This window comes from Marmota marmota, unplaced genomic scaffold, assembly GCF_001458135.2.
Source record: "Marmota marmota marmota unplaced genomic scaffold, marMar, whole genome shotgun sequence".
Taxonomy (NCBI): Eukaryota; Metazoa; Chordata; class Mammalia; order Rodentia; family Sciuridae; genus Marmota; species Marmota marmota.
In genome coordinates this window covers 13,515,085-13,531,002 of record NW_025999982.1, presented here as the reverse complement: position 1 = coordinate 13,531,002, position 15,918 = coordinate 13,515,085, and the positions used below count along the sequence as shown (strand labels likewise).

At 38.7% G+C, this 15,918-nt stretch overlaps 1 protein-coding gene across 4 annotated transcripts in view; it reads left to right on the top strand.

The window, feature by feature from the left end:
* The window catches only part of Rcan2 (regulator of calcineurin 2), a 242,799-nt gene that overhangs the window by 82,102 nt on the left and 144,779 nt on the right, over positions 1 to 15,918 (top strand). The window lies entirely within an intron of this gene.

The following is a 15,918-nucleotide window of genomic DNA, read 5'->3' as shown; positions in this document are numbered from 1 at the left end:
TCCATCCCCTCCATCCCCAGCCTTGACAGCAACCAACACAGCTTCCTCCAGGACAATATTAAATGCATTAATAAACATTAAATGCAAGTACACAGCTCAGTCCAGTGGAAATGTTCTGGGGTCACCTTGGCCACAGATGTAAGTAGCCTTTGACTCATAGTTTAGAATCCCACCCTTAGTCTAATTATTTGTTAAGTTACCACAGCAAGGATGTTGGAGAGAATGAGTTGTAGTTTCCAGCAGCTCCTATTCATCTGACATCTTCATGGACCAGGTATCTCTCTGTGAATTTAATATTTTTGTGTGTGATAAAATATGCATCACATAAAATGTATCATTTTAGTCACTTGTAAGTACAGTGGCTTTGAATACATTCACATTGTTGGGCAATCATCATGATCATTCATACGAATGATTTGAAACGGAAACATTGTATCCATTAAGGTAACTCCCCATTCCCTCATCCCCTTGGCTTCCTGTATATGTCACTGTATTTTCTCTCTGTGGATTTGATTACTGCAGATACCTCATACAAGAGGAGTCAGACAACATTTAACCTTTTGTTTCTGGCTTATATCACTTATCATGTTGCAGCCTGAGTCAGAATTTCATTCCTTTTAAAGGCTGAATAATATTCTGCTGTTATGTACATACAACATTTTGCTCATCCATCCATCTAACAATAGACTCTGTACTTTTAAATAGGCTATTCTACAAAATCTTCCCAGGAACCATAAACTCTTCTTTCACTACTTGATGTTTGAAACAGATAAATAGGTGAGGGCTTTGAGGGTTAAGGTACTTGTTCAAGGTCACATAGGCCAAAATTATGGAGTTGCTCATGGATAGATTTAGCTTTGTTCAAAGAATATTTGCTTTTATAAGATAGAATTTCCCACAAAAATGACCAATTTCATCTAGGCTTTGCCGGTGGGTCAGCTTCTTATTTGGAACCTCAGCCAGACTAGGCTTTCTGTAAATATTTGAATACCGTAGTAACAGGCCAAAGCTTCCCACTGTAGAAGCTTGTCTAGTTCCAGAATCGGTTACATAACCATTTCTGAGACGTGCCCTTCTTCGTTGTGACCAGCAGGTGGAGACATACCATGTAAAATGCCTCTTAATGTTGTTTCCTGCCTTGGGTTTTTCCTCAACAAATCCTATTCAGCGTTGTTTTTGTTTTGTTTTGTTTTCCTTTTGCATTTTGTATTGCCTATGGAGAATAGGGACTGTTACTGATATGCAGTAGGGGTCTCCAGTGAGAGTAAACCCTTAAAAGAGAGATGGATCATAGCTAAGAAGGGATATATTAGGAGAATCCATTTGTGTGATTATTTAGGTTGAGACATCCCACCATAGATGGGAGCTGGAGAAGAGGGCATCTGGAAGCATGGCTGGATCAGCAGGAGTCTGAAGGCTCCAGAGCCTTGGAAGCCCATGCTGTGACTCCATAGGGAGCTGAAGACCTGAGAATGGGGAGGGGCTGTGAACCCCAGGGTCCAAAGGCTGGAAAACTTGGAATTCTTTTGTACAGAGTATGCAAAGAGTATCCTAAATGAGAGTGAGACAGACAGACAACAGATAGAGAGAAAGGGGTGGGGAAGGTGGGGGATGAAATCACCTCTTCTCTGCTTTCTGTTATATCTGGGACCCCAGCAGCAGACTGGATGGTGCCATCACATTTGGGTAAGAGCAGATCTTCCATACTCAGCCTGCTGATTTAAGTGCCAGTCTCTTCCAGGAACAGCCTCACAGATACCTGGAAATAATACCTGAGCAGCTCTCTAGTCACCTTGATACCTTCATACCTAATCCAGTCACCTTGATACCTGAAATTGACCATTGTGTGACGTAGTTTCACATCAACTTGTATCTCAAAACTTTAGTAACCAGTATTATGAACTTTAACATAGAGAAAACAAATTGAAAAGAATTTTTGAGAGAGGCAATAGTAAAATACTGCCATAGTTCCTGGCCCAAAATGGGTTATGAATAGAATAGTAAAAGGAAGAATGAATGAATGCATTTAAGAGCCTGTTATAGATGAAGCAATATCAGAAAGAAAAAAAAAAGATCTAGAACCTTCATGGATACAAAGCACAGTCCACTTTTCTTGACTTATGCTCTCTGGACAATGTGGAATAAACATGCAGTGCCTAATTGCATACTTTTCTAGTATGTATTAGAAATGTGACACACAGAATATATGAATTTAACTGCTGCTAAATTTGATTAAGTCATATTTAAAGTTCACAATGGAATTAATAGACTTTTGAAAGACAAATAATCATTCAAGAACAAAAATTCAGCATTATACTTCTGATTTCATTATATAAACCTTCTGTACTTTCTAAATGTGATTTTTTAATTATTGCCTTCATATATGTTTGTAAAATTGTACACAAAAGAAAAGTTAGTAAGATTCTGGCTTGCATGAAAACCTTGAGAAATCATTTTACACTATTTCTTTATAGACAATTACTAAAATTTATATGTTCTGTTCTCAAAACTCCCCAGGGATAGATAATTTTTTTCTTCAAATAAATCAGCAGAGGGAATCTATTTTATTAATATAGTTTTTAAAAGATATATTAGTTAGTAGCAAATGATCTTGGTTTGGGTTTTGCACTTTGATAAATCCTTTTGTAATTTATGGACTCTGGAGTGTATCCCAGAACCCAGGATTTTATTCAGCAATTGATCCTTTTTAGCTGCGCTTATAAATGAATCCAACCAGAAAATTCTTAGAAGTTGTGTCATAAACAGATTTCCTCCTGAGAGAATAATCATGAATTTTGAAAATATCCGTCTTCACATACTGATGACTTTGAAAAATCAAAGCTATGGGCTTACAGATGGGCATGGTTTCAGAGCTGGATAGGATATTTACCTCTAATTTCTTGTTTTGTGCTTATCCTTTGGGATATACCAAGGATTTAATGTTTATTTAGTCCTCATTTTTTTTCTTTTTGCTCTCTTTAAACATGTGCTTCCAAAGATTTGCCCCTCTATACAATTATGTAATATCATCTTTATTTCTTTTTAAAATTTTTTATTATTCTTTTCAGTTATACATGACAGTAGAATATATTTTGACATATTATATATACATGGAGTGTAACTTCCCATTCTTATGGTTGGACTTGATGTGGAGTTACACTGGTGGTATATTCATATATGAACATAGGAAAGTAATATTGAGTCATTCTACTGTCTTTCCTATTCCCATCCCTCCTCCCTTCCCTTCATTCCACTTTGTCTAATCCAAAGTACTTCTATTCTTCCCTACCTCCCCACCCCCTTATTATGTGTATATCCACATATTAGAGAGAACATTTATTTGGCCTTTGGTTTTTTGAGATTGGCTTATTTCACTTAGCACGATAGTCTCCAGCTCCATCTATTTACCGGTAAGTGCCATAATTTCATTCATCTTTAAGGCTAATGAATATACCATTGTGTTTATATGCCACATTTTCTTTATCCATTCATCTGTTGCAGGGCACCTAGTTTGGTTCCATAGTTTAGCTATTGTAAATTGAGCTGCTATAAACATTGATGTGGTCTTGTCACTATAGTATGCTGATTTTAATTCTTTTTGATACCGTGGGTTGAACATTACAGAAGCAGTGGAGGCAAGCATATAAAGCAGGGTTTATGCAAAAAGGGGTAACATAGACTTCTCCTAGGAGGCAGAAGGGGGCCATAGCTGGTATCCCCGTATTCAAAGAAGCAAGGTGTTTTCATATGTCCTAGGCTTCCTTTGTTCTCCTACCCTCTTCCCCTTATCTTTCTCCTTCCTATATATGTGACTAGGCATTTGAATAGGCCTAGGAAATGCTGGGTGGGGTGGCCAAAATGTTGGAAACAAGTGGGCTGAAGTGCAGGGGTGGGGGTGGGGAGGCCAGGATGGAGCAGCCATGGACACATTAATTAACAACCTTATAGCTTCCTGTGGGGAGGGTCAATTCCTGGGACAGGTTACTTTAGCAGCAGGTTGGAGCAGGGGCAGGTTCTTGATAAGGGTGGAGGAAGGGCTCTGAAGGAATTAACCTTTCTTTCTTTCTTTCTTTCTTTCTTTCTTTCTTAACTTCCAAATCATTTTTACTTTTATTTTCTTCATAAGTAAAATGCACAGATTAATATATGTTTTCCTACCTTGAAGGAGAAGTATTTTTTGGGGTGGTGTTGTTCTCATTTTTTATTTATATATAACAGCGGAATGCATTACAATTCTTATTACGCATATAGAGCATAATTTTTCATATCTCTGGTTGTATACATAGTATATTCACACCAATTCGTATCTTCATACCTGTACTTTGGATAATAATGATCATCACATTCCACCATCATTCATAACCCCATACTCCCCCTTCCCCCCAACCCCTCTGCCCTATCTAGAGTTCATCTATTTCTCCCTTGCTCCCGATCCCTATCCCACTATGAATCAGCCTCCTTATATCAAAGAAAACACACGGCATTTGGTTTTTTGGGAATGGCTAACTTCTCTTAGCATTATCTTCTCTAACTTCATCCATTTACCTGCAAATGTCATGATTTAATTCTCTTTTATTGCTGAGTAATATTTCATAACATTTTAATCCCTCAGGGGACAGTCTCCAGTCTCTGACACACCCAACTCACTCAAAATCGGTCTCCTTGATCTAACCTGATTCTATTTACCTATCTATACTGACTCCCTGTCTAATTCTGGCTTCACGTTCGGTATATACTGAGGAGTGGGGAAACTGGGTCAAATGGTGGTTCCATTCTAAGTTTTCTGAGGAATCTCCATACTGCTTTCCATAGAGATTCCACCACTTTACAGTTCCACCAGCAATGTGTGAGTGAACCACTTTCCCCACATCCTCTCCAACATTTATTTTTACTTGTATTCTTGATAATTACCATTCTGACTGGGGTGAGATTAAATCTCAGCATAGTTTTAATTTGCATTTCTCTTATTGCTAGAGATGTTGAATATTTTTTCACATTCGTATATCTTCCGTGAAGTGCCACCCTTTGTTTCTATCCAGTACTGTTATCCATCCATCTGCAGTTCTCAGGAATCACCTGAGGGGGCGCTTGGGCCTCGCAGTAGGCCAGTGGTTCTAGATCTCAGAGACATCGCTTTCTAGGGGCAGATTGTGGGTCCTGATTGAGGTCTGCCCAGAGCTTTGACTTGTCTAAAGAGCTTCCAGGGGATATGCTGCTGCTGTTGCTGGTCCAGGGATCACACTTTGAGAGTCACAGCTGTAGGCCCAGATATGGTTTTCCAAACTTGAGTGGACATACAATCACCTAAATAACTTCCAACAAATACACATTCCCCAACCCTATCACAAAATAGGATATAGATATATGCATTGCAAGTTAAAAATGGTATGTAATTATCAATCTTGTAATGGATTCCCTGCCCTCAGTCTCACCTGTAATTTTTTATCCTTTTCATTGGAGATGTACTCACCCCAGAAAGCAGCTACCCAAACCAAGAAAAGGTCTTTCATTCTTCCGAACAAAGCATTGTATTTTCCTGCTTTTAATGCTATTTAAATATGAACTTTCTGAGTCCTCTTGGAACTCTCCTTGGCACTTATATCAAACAACTCTTTTAAAATGTTTACATCATCACTTTCTTTCTCATGAGAAATCAAGGCTTCATGCTGCTAAGATCTTTATATGCTTGGTTGCTACCTGGGATAGATGTAGTTTTAAAAGAGGGTGTGCTGCTATTGACTCTTGACTGTACTAACCTTGTACCTGTTTTCATCTATACTTGGTTATTCTGAAGATGATAAGCAGGGGCTGTCCCTGTGTTGGGTTTCTGTTTGCTGACCTTGGGTACCTCACTGTCTTCTGTACCCTGGCTCCAGTCTCTGGCTACTTTACCAAATAGCTCAGCCACAGGAATTGACTGGGAGAAAAGCAGCCACATGCCTTCCAGGCACAAGCATACAAGTCTCAGCCCCATGCCAGAGGGGGTAGACTCCAGGGGTTTTAGAGACCTCTGTCAGGTCCAGAGGGACCCAATTTGGGGATATTTGTTACTGAACCTTCCAGCATCTGATTGTGTACCCATTTTCCAACTAAAATACTGTCATTTTATTTTAGGGAAGCCTATCTAAATTTTTGTCACACACAGTAATGCGAATAAAGCATAACATGAAAGGGGTTAAGTGCTGTTGCTTGTCCTGTAAATTCTCTGATAATTTGTTGCCAAGCCATTCAAGGAAGATGCCTGTACAGTGGAAAATATCTTTCAATGTGTTTACAGCCAAATTATGTTCAAGTAAAGGGTTTGCTAAAATCAGGGCAATTAGACCTGTTTCTATGAGTCATTTGTAAGCAATTAAAAGAAAAAAAATCCTGGTAGAAACATTTACTTCAAATTGCCCTAAAACTCAAACAGCTGTCCTTGGTCTCACATCAGCCTCATGAATGCCATGAAAGTTGAGTGATCACTGAGAACTGAGCTCAGGGTTTGTTGCTTTGAGAAACATGTTTGCAGCCTAACGAAAAAAAAATGAGGACAGATTAAGAAATAACTGCCAGAATTTAATGAAATTTGGGGGAGTGGCTGTATTTGGGAAAATTAGATAATATATCTATTTTTTAGAGGCAGTATGCATGGAGACCTCTCCTTCTAAGTTCCCCAATCTTTTTCTAAAATTGTAATGTAGTCTTTGCAGATTATAATTTATTGATATGCCATCTTTCACTGCAAAATGGTTTGCATTCAGCTAGTGTTTAATCTTCACAGTACCTATGAGAACATAATTGGTTTTCTGCAGAAGAAAAAATTGCTTAAAATTTGGGAAAGCACTTTTATCCCTGTATGTGGAAGAGGAAATAAAAACTGTCACATTCTTATAATGGGTTATTTGCTCTTTCTTACACATTTCCATGGGGAAGCTGATATAGTGATATGTTCATAAATCTGCTAAGTGTCATGTAATTCAGATTTCCTGGACTCTGACCTCCATGGAACTACCAAGTTAACTTTCTTCCATTTTAACAGCATTTAACATCCAACAATTTGTTTGTAGTTCATCTAAAAAGGAATTGGTAGATACATAATCAATATATTTGTTACAAACTGTGGAAATTCTTTTTAAAATGTATTAAAGGCAATCAGATTTTGTGGTGTCTATTAAATTTTTAGAATGATTTTTATTGCAATCCATATTTAAGAATTCACTAGCTAAAAAGATGCTAGAGACAGAACTTGGGGATAAATGTTAGCAAGAACAAAGCTTGCAGAACAATTTTAATAAAAAGATCCCCAATAACATGAATGAAAATATACCTAGGTGCTTAACTTTACCCACAGCAAATTACTTTATGTAGCACCTTAGATGAAACTATTTGGTGATCATGAAATCATGAGGAGTAATCTATCCATCCAACATGGTCTGCATCAAAGGAGCAATTATTATTCTCTTCCAGGTCACCTCTTCGAAACTTGCATGCACACCTCTGCACCACCTCTCTGCAGAACAAAGAAGAAGCCAGTCTCACCTATAGGCCCAGGACGACTGCTCTCTGTAGTAGAACTATACAATTATTCTGGGAGTTTTTTTTTTTTTTTTTTTTTGGTAAAAAAGAAAAAAACTTTATGGTATGATAAAAGTTTTATGGAAATTCATGTTAAAAAATGGGAGCAGATAGGGAAGATCAGGATGATAAATACTTTCTAGAGTTCTTTTCTAGAGTGTATCCATTTGCTGGCATATTCTGTTGACCTAAATCTAGCCAGCAGACTATCGAGAACCTAATGTCCAGGGTCAAGAACCACATGACAACCCTGGCATGCTTGCAGAACTATTTTTTAATGAAACACAGACTTGTAAATATATATATATATATATATATATATATACACACATACATATTCATATATATATATACATATATATTTAATTATTAGTTACAATTTTATATATATATGTGTATATATATATATATATATATATATATACATACACATATATATATATATATTCAGCCCTTTATTTTCCATGCGTTTCACATGGATGTAACCAAGTGCAGATAGAGATTTCCTGGGGATGGAGAATTGCATCTGAACATGCACAGTCTTTTTCTTTTTTCTTTCTTTTTTTTTTTTGGTCACGATTCCCTAAACAACACAGCATGACAGCTCTTTATGTAGCAAATACTTTGCATTTGATGTTAGATGCTGGCGAGTGGGCAAGAAAAAGAAGCCACCCAAGACATCAATTGTCAGGATCGAAAAGGGAGAGACTGGCTCCCAGGCAGGGGAGTGTGCCTTTATCTCTATAAACAATCAATGCTATGTCCCCAGTAATAGATCCGTAGTCCAAGAAAAATGGTAGTTTTTTTCTAGGAACTAGAGAAGAGGCTTGGGAAGGAACTTTCCAGGAAACCTGCCCAGAAGGCTTGAAGAGGTTTGAGAAGGGGAGATGACGTCACAGATACTGGTGGAGGCCTGGCAGCCCACCCAGTGGAAGTGTTTGAACCAGGAAGGCAGAGTGGAAATCCCAGTTATAGGCAGAGACTAGAGGTGGAAACCAGAGGAAGGATCCAGAGGCTGCGGGAATTTGCAGATGCCTTTGTGTCTGATCTTTCAGGGTCTTAGGCTGGGAGGTCTTTGGTGGGATACAGGGGTGCAGAGCCACCTCAGGGATTCCATGTGGGGGATGGTCTCATTGCAGTCACCTTGTGTAGTGATTTGAATCATGACCCTCTGAAAGACATGTCCACCCAGAAACTGTGAATGTGACCTTATTGGGGTGTAGGGGGGTTACAGATAAGTAATCAAATTAAAGATCTTAAGATGAAATTCACTCTGGATTAGGTGAACCCCAAACCCAATGACAAGTATAGTGTCCTGTGCCTAAAAGAGAAGTGAAGAAACACTGAAGAGAAGGTGATGTGAGGATGAACAGAGATTGGGTGATGCACCTACAAGCCAAGGAGCACCCAGCCCTGCCGCTGCCACCTTTTGAATGGATTCTCCCCTAGAGTCTGTAGTAGGGATCAAGCCTACTGGGCCCTGGTTCAGGCTCTGGCCTCCAGAACTCTGGGAGAATACATTGTTCTTGTCTCTAGCCATAAAGTTTGTGGAAATTGGTTCAGGTTGCCCAGAGAAACTTGCCTTTCAAAACAACATTTACTCACTTAAAATATTTTTCCCTCCTAATGACCTAGGAAATAGAAATAGTTGAAAATTTGGGGATTCGAGGGGGAAGATGAGGGAATTGGGGATCAAGTACTTCTGCTTCAGTCTCATTTTGTCCCTAGCTGTTTGACCTTGGGAAAGTCACTAAACCTCTCTGACACTTAGTTTAACATCTATAAGATGATCATTTTAATTCTTATTTACAGGCTCTTATAATATGAGGATACATAAGGTAGGCTGTATGAAAGTGCTTTGTAAACTTTGGGGGATTGTATGAATACACAATTGCATTATTCTGCAGCAGGAAAGATTTTTAGAGGTGAGATTTTTCTTAGATTTGGGGAAGAGCTGGTGCAGAATCAAGCAGAAGACCTTTGTAGGTGGCCCCAAAACTCTGCATTGAAATGTTTCCTAGTCTAATAACAGGGAGAAGAAAAAATTTGTGCTTTAAAAGGTCATCTTACCCTAGGACATGAAATTCTTCCTGGTCCAGGATATTTTGTATTAAAAGAGCTTTGGTCAACTGATCTGGATGACTAAGAATTTTTAATATAATATGTGTGAGGGGAAAAATGTGTTTGGGGTTTCAGATAATCCATGTAGCAACAAACTTTGGGAACACAATCCACTGATCTGTTAGAAACGTCCTGTTCAGAGCATCAGCACATAAGATTACATGCCATCTGGGTGCCCTGAAAATGTTTCTGTACCTTCTTAATCAGGCTGCAGCTACAGTTTTGGTTCTCGAACATGTTTCTCTAACTCAAGAAATGTGCAGACACTTTGAAAAGGATTCTGTAGACTCCAGTTGCCTTAATGAATTTTTAACTATGTGCTACTTAAATAAGCAGAACACAACACTAAACTCACAGTCCCTAGACATGTCACTTTTATGCATCTATGAGACAAAAACAAATCTACTAATGAAATACAATTAATAACTGAAAGCAACTACTATAAAACACTGGTTAACTTTAGGTGACCGGATGACACTGCGCTAATGTTAGAGTGCCACTCAGTGCAGGTTGGGCGCTGACATTGGAGGATAAGGCAAGTTCAGCATGCTTGGTCTTCTCCCCAACTTCCTCTGTTGGAAATTCCACAGCCCTAAATTTGTGCAGTGGGCTGTGGCCTTTGTTAGTCAGGAATACATCGTCTGTTACTTTTGACTCTTGATTTTCTCATTAGTCTGTAAAATTAGAATAGCAGGCATAAAACCTTGCAAGCATAAAAATAAATGCAAATATAGGCTCTGATATACGTGATCATGCATGTGAGCCAGAGCGTCTCTAGGTTATTATGTTAAAGTTAGCATCCTAATGAAAACACTATATTAACAAGTCCCCTAACAGTGGTAATGAACCACTATGAAAGCATCTTTGAACCTAGAGGGTCCCACTCATCATAGTTTGAAAACACAGAGCTATGGGGAACTTGGTTATACTATATGCATTGTTTTTTCATCTAACATTTATTACAGATGTAATAAATATTTACTCTAGACATTTAAGAAAATTAGGTAAGTAAAAAAAGAAATGTTGCTTGTCATACAGGAAAAGGCACTATTAACATTTAAATATCTGTTCTTCCCTGTGCAAATACATGTCATATATAATATTGTTATCTACCTTATTAAACATTTTTTTTGCTTAGCAAAACATTAAGAGCAGATTTCCAAAATTAATATCTTTTACAATAATATTTTGATTGTCTTCATTTTAAGAAGTCAAATATACTTAATGTAAAAACGTACTTAAACCTGAATAAAGGCTACAAACTCAAGGGCTAACCAATAGCCTTAACACTTTTTTAACACCTGTTTAACATAGACTTTGATATTGGCACTTTTTCAATACCTATTTAGCATGGATTTTTATCAATGCCCTTACACAGAAGCTATATAAGCCCTTAGACTAGTACATTTAAGTGGGAAAACTTGCTATCAGGTCCCCTCTTGTGGGAGTTCTCTTTTATTCCTGCTTAAATAAATCCTACTCCTTTCACTCATACCAAAAAAAAAAAGTATATACATGTATTCACAAATATATAATATTTATTTATATATGTAATGACTCACCTATTTGAATATTTAAATGATTTCCTGCCATCAATAAATTATGACGGCGGCTGGGGATGTGGCTCAAGCGGTAGCACACTCGCCTGGCATGCGTGCGGCCCGGGTTCGATCCTCAGCACCACATACAAACAAAGATGTTGTGTCTGTCAAAAACTAAAAAATAAAAATTAAAAAAAATTCTCTCTCTCCCTCTCTTTCCTGTCTCTCTCTATCTTTAAAAATAAATAAATAAATTATGATGTAATGAATGTGTTATTTACCTGTAGGATATTTTCCAAGTGTTAGATTTCTGTGTCAAAGAAAATACGAAGTTAAAAAGATTTTTGCACATGTTAATTTTATGGATCAAGCATCTTAAAAAAATAAAGATTGGGCATGGTGGCACATGTCTGTAATCCCAGCAACTCAGGCGGCTGAAGCAGAAGGATTGCAGGTTAGACACCAGTCTCAGTCACTTAACAAGACCCTGTCTCAAAATAGAAAATAAAAAGGACTGGGGATGAAGCCTGATGGTTAAACATTCCTGGGTTCAATCCCTAGTACTAAAATATATAAAGAAAGGAAGGAAGATAGCACCAATATGTTGGTGCTAAATTTCCAGCTGGTGAAGGTGCATGGCTGAGATCATCAAAATCTACTGGTTCATAATTGGCCACTTTAAGCCAGTCGCGGTGGCACACACCAAAATCCCAGAGACTTGGGAGGCTGAGAGAGGCATATCGTGAGTTCAAAGCCAGCCTCAGCAAAAGTGAGTTGCTAAACAACTCAGTGACCCTGTCTCTAAATAAAATACAAAATAGGGCTGGTGATGTGGCTCAGTGATCAAGTGCCCCTGAGTTCATACCCTGTTATACCCCCCCCCCCCCGCCAAAAAAAATGGTTACTTTAGGATTATCAAAGTGTAAAGTCTTTGATATTACAGGAATTTTTTTATTTAAAATGAATTAATATATAACTATTTCTTTCTTTAAAATTTTTAAATAATTACAGACTCATAAGAAATTGCGAAAATAATATAGAGAATTCCCATGCACCATTTACCCAGCTTCCTCCAAAGGGAACATCTTAACAATAGTACGTTATCAAAAACAGGAAGTTGACATTGAATAATATTATTAACTATACCTTACTCTGATTTCACCAGTTTTTACAATCATCCTGTGGGTGTGTCTGTCTGTGTGCATGTGTATTTATAGGTGTGCATGGAGTTCTATGAAATTTTATCATAGTGATTTGCATAGTTGCTACAGTCTTGGTAGAGAACTGTACCTTCACATCAAGGGAGCTCACTTGCAATACCCTGTCCATCTGCCTCTCCCCAGGCAACCACTGCTCTTTTCCATTTCTAGGCTTTTGTCAGCTTGGGAATGGTACAGAGTCATCCTGGAGTATTTATTGTTAAACATGGTAACTTCACCAGGCCTATATCTTAGGTTACTGTTCACTATTTAACTGCTGATATTGTTGTAATGAGGATGAGGAATATATGTCTCCTTGAACTCATCAAAACAAACCCTGGAAGTTAAAGTGTTTACTTTAACACCTTTAGCACTGTGAATAATACTTACAGTGTGCAGCATTCTATGCAGAAAAGTTCCTGAACAATCAGAATAGACACCAGCTACAACCTGCCAGTACCACCACACCAGGAGGCACAGCTGCATATCAACCCTGCCTAATGCAGTACCAATGTGTGCGAAGTATCTTTGGAATGACCGAGGCACCTCAGCCCTCTTCCGTAGTTCCTCTCTGAGCCTGTGGCTCTACCATGTGCTAGTCTCACATAGAAGTAGTGCCAGGCTGTGGATCCTTCGCAGTTCTGAGCCCCATTCCAACAACCTCTAGAGCAGTAGTCCTTGGTGTTATGCATTGGAGTAAAGAAATCCAATCTGTGCTATTCCCCCTACATCCGCAGACATTAAATTCATTCTTCCTTGTTAATAAAAATGATTCTAGAATTGTGGTCAAAATGCATTGCCGCAGTCTGGCTGGGCACAATTCAGGAGCCACTTGTCAAAAGAAACTAACTTCATTTTTAGAACCACACACGCCAAAAAAAACAGCTCCTCAGGAAAAACCCTCAGAGCCCAACTGCCACCACTGGCTTCTCACAAGCCTCTCCCTCAACCACCAGCCTCTCCACCTCCCACAATCCTCCTGCTCTTGAGGCCGATTGGCTGGGTCACATGGGCGGAGCCAAAAAAGTCCCCCAATGAGCAGCTCCGTGGTCTGAAAGGGCAGGGAAACAGCCCAATGAGCATCACCGCAGAGGAGCCAATCAGCTAGAAGTTGCTGGGGCGCTGTGAGCCAATCATCAGCCGGCAGCTGGAAGTTTGCTGGGGCCCCTTGGCTGTGGCTCTCAACAATGCATACAAGAAAAACATGGGAAATTGCAGAAATCAGTCAGTTATTAAAGACATTAATTGTATCTCATTGAGGAGTGAAAGAAATAAGCTGTGACTTGATTCAAGTATAGCATTTTCTCTGTCTAAATTAGATGATAAAACATTGAGATGAGGGTGTGATACAAACCAAAAGGGAAACCTGAAAGATGTCCTAGGGAATATGTGATGTACAGAGTCCTGCATCTGATCTCTAGCTGGAGAAAGTGGGAACAGTGTTCCCTGCAGACCTAATGCAAAATCAAGAGTCCGAAAGGGATCTATTATTCACCTAGAATGGGTGCAGGATCAGCTTTGAGGTACAGTGCTCAGATCCCCTGACTTGACATTGAACTTGAACAGACATATGAGAGTACCAAATTGCTGAGCAACATAGCATCATTGAGAGGGTAAATGTTCCCTCCTGCATTAGGAAAATGATTTTAGGACCACAGAAGGTGCTAGGAAAAAATCAGAGATGACAAAATGAATCAACTCCCATAATCTTAATGCTTTCCTGCTAAGTTTGAGAGTGCATTTCATAATTATTGATTTTATTTGTGGTTATTTGTTATTAAATGTATTTGAAACAGTGTGACATACTAGAGTATCTAACAAATTAGCCTTGAAATTTCAATTTAAAATGTGGGGACTGGGGATGTGGCTCAAGCAGTAGCGCGCTCATCTGGCATGCACGGGGCGCTGGGTTCGATCCTCAGCACTACATGAAAAAATAAATAAATAAAGATGTTGTGTCCACCGAAAACTAAAATAAATAAATAAATATTAAAAAGTTCTCTCTCTTTCTCTTTAAAATAAATAAATAAATAAAATGTGGAATTAATATTGAATGTGTTGTTTTATTTTGAAAGGAGTAAAATAATTTGATTGCATTTGTGAATTGGTTTCAACTTTTTAAGAGATCAGCCTTAGACATGACTGATCATTCCCTCCTTGTTGAAACACTTTCTTCATCTGGGTCTCAGGACTCTCCTTACATCTTACTGATATCTCCTCTTTGCCGACCTTAAGATGAACTGTACGGGACTCAGCTTCAGCCCTTACCTTTCTCTCCTCTCTGATCCCATCCCATGTTGTGGCTTTAAACACCAGAGATGCACTGATGACTCCCTAAGGTGTGTTTCTGGTCTGAATCACTCACCTCAACTCCAGCTTGGATACACATCTGCTCTGTGCTATGCTTACTTGGGGTCAAGGCATATCACACGTTGTTTGTCTGTCAAATTATTTTTCTTACATCTTCCCCACAACAGGGAATAGCAAGTCTTCCTTCCAGTTGCCCAGGCAAAAAAACAAAAAAACAAAAAAAACTTATGATTTCAGAGTACTCATATTTTTTTTCCTACAATGTACATCCAGTCCACTAATAAATTTATTTAGTGCTTCCTTTGAAATAAGCCATCTGTGTTTCTCACTACCTCATTGCTACAACCCTGGTTGGACTAAACCACTAGACCTGGATTATTGCAATCACCTTTCAACTGTTCTTCCTTCTTTGTCCTGATCCCCACACAGCAGTGGGAAGGATCAATGAGGGATCCTGTTAAAAGGCAAGGCAGATCCTGCCTCCCCTTTCTCCAAACCTTCCAGTGACTCCCATCTCACAAAGGGTAAAAGCAAAAGGCCTCTTAGAGTAGCCCACAAGGACCCATGTGATCTACTTTTTATATAGAAAATTTAAGACAATGAATAATAGAGGGCATGAATAAAAATTATAGCAATATATCAGTCATGGAAGGACTTCTATTTTGAGATCCCAAGAAGGTGCTTAGACATAACCCATGTCTATATTAAGATATGTCCAACATAAGCCCGAATCCCCTGCCATTTGGACCAGCTCTTTATCCATTAACCATGTTCAGTAATTACAGAGTTCTATACTTTTATTCCTCTAGCATGCCCAGCCACATTTTAAACTACTAAGTCATAAATGTGGAACTGGCATAGGCAGAAATGAGAAGTAATTCAGGACTTATTCAGCAATCTTAGTTTACATATATCCCAAATCATGAGCATCCCACTGATGTCTCTAGGTCATGAACTTCACAGACATTATTTCAGCACCTTTTTCCCCCTAGATTTACTGCTGTGGAAGGAGAGAGTTGCTCAATTTCAGGATGCTCAGCACCTGTCTAGGACTTAACTCTGATCACTGTTAGTGAAATCACAACATCACTTCCTTACCAAACACAAGGAGCAGAGGCTGTGGTTAGAACAAGGCATTCTTTTGCTTCAGCGCTGTTGGGCACTGTCACAAAGGATGATCCATGGATGGC